The following is a 6,491-nucleotide window of genomic DNA, read 5'->3' on the forward strand; positions in this document are numbered from 1 at the left end:
TGCAGATGGGTGTGCAGCTTTCCCATACACACCCCTAAAAGTCTCAAAAATCTAACCCACAAGGTGGGCTATGGAGCATAGAGACAGTAGAGTAGGACTTAAGAGCACAGAATCAGGTGGGACAAGTTGAGGTCGTGGCATTGCCCCCTCATTGTATGACTTTGGGCAAGTTTGTTGACCTCTACAAATCTCAGTGTCCTCAGTGGTAAAATGGAGCTGATATTAGTTATCTACCTTCTAGGCTGATCGTTGGCTGTGACAGGAGGTGCTGGGATCAGGCTGCCAGGACAAGGAGATTGGGGAGTGGGACAGCTCGCGCTTCCAAAAGGGGAGCCACAGCAGGGCCTTAAAGGATTTAGTATTATGGTTCCACAGGAGTAGCAGCTGCAGCTTGGAAAGATGGCCTGGAAGGGTGTACAGTGGGTGGGGGTGGCATCTGGAGATGTTGCCTGAGGCTATATTATTCAGGGTTTCCTAGGTCATTACAAAGAGTTCAGGGTTTTTTTTTCTAAGGGCACTGAGGCACCTTGGCAGGCGGGGGACTGGAGGATGAGAATAAAGAAAGGAGATGGTGTAACAAATTTCTGAGCCTTGCTCAGGACTAGGGGATCCAGGCCGCCTTCAGTTAACATCTAGAAATAAACCTCAAGGAGTTAAGATGGCGGAGGAGTAGGAGACACCGTTTTCAGCCGGTCCCCTGAGTCGAGCTGGATAGGTACCAGACCAGCCTAAACAACCACGGAACCAGCCTGAGACGCAGGAAGACGCATCTGGATCTCTACAAATGAACATCTCCAGCGCTGAGTATTGAGGATCGAGCGGGGCCATGAAACTGTGCACAGATATCGGAAGATAACGGAAGGGGAGGGAGCCCGCGTTGCGGCCAAGGCGGTAGCCACTTGCCGGGAGAGCGGGAGGGGCTCACGGACGGCACCCGCAAAACAGCAGACTGGACCGTGAGCCGTGCGGCGCGCCACCAGGCATCTCGCGAACACCGGAATCCCGTTGCGCTTACTGAATCCAGACTGAGACCGGAGATCCGGAGCGCGCGGGCGGCTGGCGGCTGGCGGCATTAGAACACAAAGGACAGAGACGCGCCCGGCCCTGGAAGTGAGGGCTGGGAGCCGCGGGTATGGGCGCACATCCCGGGACGCTGCAGGGTTGAGCAGCACCAACAGTAACAGAGTTAAAGTGGCCAGAACATTAGTAGAGAACAGGCCGCAATCCCTCTGTTCTGTGACAGAGGCTGAAATTTGGCCGCTGCTGCTCTGACTCTCAGAAGAGGCACAGCAAACCGCCAGGGAAAGCCGCCAGAGAACAAAAGCCTGGAAAAACCGGCTCAGGGAGTGCCCATCCCCATCCCCCCTCGCAGGGGACACCGAGACTCTACCCAAACATGGCTGCCTGAGTATCGGCGCGGCAGGCCCCTCCCCCAGAACACAGAAGGCAGGCTGAAAAATCAAGAAGCCCACAACCCGGGCGCCTGGGTGGCGGAGTCATTGAGCGCCTGCCTTCGGCTTAGGGCGATATCCCGGCGTTCCGGAAAGGAGTCCCTCATCGGGCTCCTCCGCTGGGAGCCTGCTTCTTCCTCTCCCACTCCCCTGCTTCTGTTCCCTCTCTCGCTGGTTGGCTGCCACATAAATAAATAAATAAAATCTTTAAAGAAGAAGCCCACATCCCTAAGATCCCTATAAAACAAGGGCACGCTGGGACCCAGTCAATAATTTGGGCTCTGGAAACCCCGCAACCTCTCTTCATCAGAATGACAAGAAGGAGAAGCCCCCAGCAAAGAAAGACAGTGATTCTGTGGCCTCTGCCACAGAAATAATGGATATGGATGTAACCAAATTATCAGAAATGGAATTCAGAGTAACGATGGTCAAAATGATGAGTAGAATTGAAAAACTATTAACGAAAAGGTTACTGAGAATATAGAATCCCTAAGGACAGAAATGAGAGCGAATCTGACAGAAATTAAAAATTCTATGAGCCAAATGCAGGCAAAACTAGAGGCTCTGACGGCCAGGGTCGCAGAAGCAGAGGAATGGGTTAGTGAATTGGAGGATGGGTTAATAGAGGAAAAAATGAAAATAGAAGATGGTCTTAAAAATCCACGCCACGAATGTAGGTTACGGAGATTACTGACTCAATGAAACGATCCAATGTTAGAATCATCGGCATCCCGAGGGGTGGAGAAAACAGAGGTCTAGAAGAGATATTTGAACAAATTGTAGCTGAAAACTTCCCTAATCTAGCAAGGGAAACAAACATTCGTGTCAAGAGGCAGAGAGGACCCTCCCAAGCTCAACCATGACAAACCTACGCCACGTCACGTCATAGTGCAATTCGCAAATATTAGATGCAAGGATACAGTACTGAAAGCGGCCAGGGCAAAGAAATTTCTCACGTACCAAGGCAAAAGCATCAGAATTACATCAGACCTGTCTACACAGACCTGGAATGAGAGAAAGGGTTGGGGAGCATATTTAAAGCTCTTTCAGAGAAAAACATGCAGCCAAGGATCCTTTATCCAGCAAGGCTCTCATTCAGAATTGATGGAGAAATAAAGATATTTCAGAATCGCCAGTCACTAACCAATTTTGTAACCACGAAACCAGCCCTACAGGAGATATTACGGGGGGTTCTATAAAAGTAAAAAGGCCCAAGAGTGATACAGAACAGAAAGTCACAGCCAATACAAACAAAGACTTTACTGGCAACATGGCAACATTAAAATCATATCTCTCAGTAATCAGTCTTAATGTAAATGGGTTGAACCATCCCATAAGCGCCACAGGGTTGCAGATTGGATAAAAAGAAATGACCCATCCATTTGCTGTCTACAAGAGACTCATTTCAAACCCAAAGATGCATTCAGACTGAGAGTAAGGGGATGGAGTACTTCATCTTTCACGAAATGGACCTCAAAAGAAAGCTGGGAGTACAATTCTCATATCAGATAAATTGGATTTTAAACTACAGACTATAGTTAGAGATGCAGAAGGGCACTATATTATTCTTAAGGGAAGTATTCAACAAGTGGATATGACAATTATAAATATATATGCCCCCAACAGGGGAGCAGCAAGATACACAAGCCAACTCTTAACCAGAATAAAGAGACATATAAATAAAAATACATTAATAGTAGGGGACCTCAACACTCCACTCTCAGAAATAGACAGAACACACTGGCAAAAACTAAGCAAAGAATCAAAGGCTTTGAATGCCATACTCGACGAGTTGGACCATAGAGATATATATAGAACACTACACCCCAGAACCAAAGAATACTCATTCTACTCTAATGCCCATGGAACATTCTCAAGAATAGACCATGTTCTGGGACAAAAATCAGATCTCAACCGATACCAAAATATTGAAATTATCCCCTGCATATTCTCAGACCGCAACGCTCTGAAATTGGAACTCAACCACAAGGGAAAATTTGGAAGAAACTCAAACACTTGGAGACTAAGAACCATCCTACTCAGGAATGACTCGATAAACCAGGAAATCAAAAATCAAATTAAACAATTTATGGAGACCAATGAGAATGAAAATACAACAGTCCAAAACCTATGGGATACTGCAAAGGCAGTCTAAGGGGAACATAGCCATCCAAGCCTCACTCAAAAGAATAGACAAATCTAAAATGCAGTTTTTATATTCTCACCTCAAGAAGCTGGAACAGCAACAGAGGGACAGGCCTAATCCACGCACGGGGAAGTAGTTGACCAAAATTAGAGCTGAAATCAATCAAGCAGAAACCAGAAGTACAGTAGAGCAGATCAACAGGACTAGAAGCTGGTTCTTTGAGAGAATCAATAAAATTGACAGACCACTGGCAAGACTTATCCAAAAGAAAAGAGAAAGAACCCAGATTATTAAAATTATGAATGAAAAAGGAGAGGTCACGGAGCACCATTGAAATTGGAAGGATTATTAGAAATTTTTATCAACAGCTATATGCCAATAAACTAAGCAATCTGGAAGAGATGTCCTTCCTGGAAACCTATAAACTACCAAGATTGAAACCGGAAGAAATTGATTCCTTAAATAGGCCATTATGAAGAAATTGAGTCAGTGATAAACAACCTTCCAAATAACAAAACTCCAGGCCCGGACGGTTTCCTGGGAATTCTACCAAACATTCAAAGAAGAAATAATACCTATTCTCCTAAAGCTATTTCAAAAATAGAAACAGAAGGAAAGCTACCAAACTCATTCTATGAGGCCAATATTACCTTGATCCCCAAACCAGGCAAAGACCCCATCAAAAAGGAGAATTACAGACCGATTTCCCTAATGAATATGGATGCCAAAATCCTCAACAAGATACTTGCTAATAGAATCCAACAGTACATTAAAAGGATTATCCATCACGATCAAGTGGGATTCATACCTGGGATGCAAGCGTGGTTCAATATTCGCAAATCAATCAGCGTGATACATCATATCAACAAGAAAAGACTCAGGAACCATATGATCCTCTCAATCGATGCCGAAAAAGCATTTGACAAAATACAGCATCCTTTCCTGATTAAAACCCTTCAGAGGTGTAAGATAGAAGGTACATTTCTCAATCTCATAAAAGCCATCTATGAAAAGCCTACTGCAAATATTATTTCAATGGGGAAAAGCTGGAAGCCTTTCCTTAAGATCAGGAACTCGACAAGGATGCCCACTCCGCCACTATTATTCAACATAGTACTAGAAGTCCTTGCAACAGCAATCAGCGACAAAAAGGGATCAAAGGTATTCAAATTGGCAAAGAAGAAGTCAAAATGTCTCTCTTTGCAGATGACATGATACTCTATATGGAAAACCCAAAAGCCACTCCCAAACTATTAGAAGTTATAGAGCAATTCAGTAACGTGGCAGGATACAAAATAAATGCTCAGAAATCAGTTGCATTTCTATACACGAATAACGAGACCGAAGAAGAGAAATTAGGGAATCCATCCCATTTACAATAGCACCAAAAACCATACGTTACCTTGGAATTAACTTAACCAGAGACGTAAAGGACCTATATTCTAGAAACTATAAATCACTCTTAAAAGACATTGAGGAAGACATAAAAAGATGGAAAGATATTCCATGCTCATGGATCGGAAAATTAACATAGTTAAAATGTCCATGCTACCCAGAGCAATCTACACTTTCAATGCTATCCCGATCAAAATACCAAGGACATTTTTCAAAGAACTGGAACAAACAGTCCTTAAATTTGTATGGAAACAGAAAAGGCCCCGAATCTCAAGGAACTATTGAAAAGGAAAAACAAAGCTGGGCATCACAATGTCGGATTCGAGCTGTACTACAAAGCTGTGATCACAAAGACAGCATGGTACTGGCACAAAAACAGACACATAGACCAATGGAACAGAATAGAGAGCCCAGAAATGGACCCTCGGCTCTTTGGGCAACTAATATTTGATAAAGCAGGAAAAACATCCGTGGGAAAAAGACAGTCTCTTCAATAAATGGTGCTGGGAAAATTGGACAGCTACATGCAAGAGAATGAAACTTGACCACTATCTCACACCATACACAAAATAAACTCCAAATGGATGAAAGACCTGATGTGAGACAGGAATCCATCAAAATTCTAGAGGAGAACACAACAACCTCTACGACATCGGCCAAAGCAACCTTTTTCATGACACATCCCCAAAGGCAAGAGAAACAAAGATAAAATGAATTTATGGGACTTCATCAAGATTAAAAGTTTCTGCACAGCCAAGGAAACAGTCAGAAAAACTAAGAGGCAGCCCACGGAATGGGGAGAATATATTTGCAAATGACACTACAGATAAAGGACTGGTATCCAAGATCTACAAAGAACTTCTCAAACTCAATACACGAGAAACAAATAAACAAATCAAAAATGGGCAGAAGATATGAACAGACACTTTACCAATGAAGACATACAAATGGCTAACAGACACATGAAAAAATGTTCAAAATCATTAGCCATCAAGGAAATTCAAATCAAAACCACACTGAGATACCACCTCGCCAGTTAGAATGGCAAAAATAGACAAGGCAAGAAACAACAATTGTTGGAGAGGATGTGGAGAAAGGGATCCCTCCTACATTGTTGGTGGGAATGCAAGTTGGTACAGCCACTCTGGAAAACAGTGTGGAGGTCCTTAAAAAGTTAAAAATTGAGCTACCCTATGATCCAGCCATTGCACTACTGGGTATTTACCCCAAAGATACAGACGTAGTGAAGAGAAGGGCCATATGCACCCCAATGTTCATAGCAGCAATGTCCACAATAGCTAAATCGTGGAAGGAGCCGAGATGCCCTGCAACAGATGACTGGATTAAGAAGTTGTGGTCCATATATACAATGGAATATTACTCAGCTATCAGAAAGAACGAGTTCTCAACATTTGCTACAACATGGACAGCACTGGAGGAGATAATGCTAAGTGAAATAAGTCAAGCAGAGAAAGACAACTATCATATGATTTCTCTCA

Source organism: Ursus maritimus, unplaced genomic scaffold (genome assembly GCF_017311325.1).
Source record: "Ursus maritimus isolate PB19 unplaced genomic scaffold, ASM1731132v1 scaffold_19, whole genome shotgun sequence".
Classification (NCBI taxonomy): Eukaryota; Metazoa; Chordata; class Mammalia; order Carnivora; family Ursidae; genus Ursus; species Ursus maritimus.